The sequence below is a fragment of the Rousettus aegyptiacus genome, unplaced genomic scaffold (genome assembly GCF_014176215.1).
Source record: "Rousettus aegyptiacus isolate mRouAeg1 unplaced genomic scaffold, mRouAeg1.p scaffold_m13_p_1, whole genome shotgun sequence".
Classification (NCBI taxonomy): Eukaryota; Metazoa; Chordata; class Mammalia; order Chiroptera; family Pteropodidae; genus Rousettus; species Rousettus aegyptiacus.
The window spans coordinates 113,734,760-113,735,749 of NW_023416284.1; positions in this window are offsets into that span (position 1 = coordinate 113,734,760).

The window sequence follows — 990 nt, forward strand, 5'->3', positions numbered from 1 at the left end:
ATATTAAAATAAATATAAGCTCTTACCTTCTCTACAAACGCAATAATGATCTCCATCTACCAAAGTCAAGCATGTTGAGTTGTTTTTGCAAGGGTCAGTGAGTGGATTACAGGGGTTATAGTGTTGATGGCAAATTTTTCCAGTATAAAAGGGTGGGCACAGACATACAAATTGCCCAGGGATGATAGATTCATGACAAAGAGCTCCATTCATGCATGGGTCAGAGTCACATTCATTTATTTCTTCACTGCAGTTTTGTCCAGTCCATCCAGATGTACATTCACAGCTGAAATAAAATTTTAAGAAATATAAATGATGCTGTTTCAAATTTATTCTTTGCATTTTCAATGTAATCACTATATAAAACTAATATGTGGCATTTTTTTATGGCATGATTAATAAATTACACAAACTTTAAAAATATTGTTTGCCTAATTTCCTGAGACAATTTAATGTCTATTACTACAAAATTGACTGCATTGGCTGAAATAAGATCTAAGAAGCATATGGTAAATTTATAATATAGGTCACTAAGACTTATCAGAGAACAAGAGTGCTACCAATTTCAATTTTAGCAACTATTGAGCTGAATTATCAATTGAGAAAGTTTCCTCAATTAATTATTTTCTATAAAATCAATTTTACCAATTGGGTCACTGTTTATAAGCCTTAAATATTTAATTCAATGTCTTTAGCAATATGTGATTTTTATAACCATCAGAGTATTTATAACAGGTGCTCCTTTATGGTAAGCATATGATCTTTGTTTAAGTTTTTGTATGCTTTAAAAGCATCTTTCTTATTAATATTTGAAGAATATGGAAAATTTTAAGAGAAAGTAAACAAATAAAAAGTAAAACTTTTGTCTATAATTCACAGACATTAGCTCAGTCTAACTCAGCCATCTTGTATCTGTCATTATCTTAGAAATTTTTGACTTCAAATAACATTTTAGTCAAACGTCTTCCATAAAACTAGGCTAATTCTGCT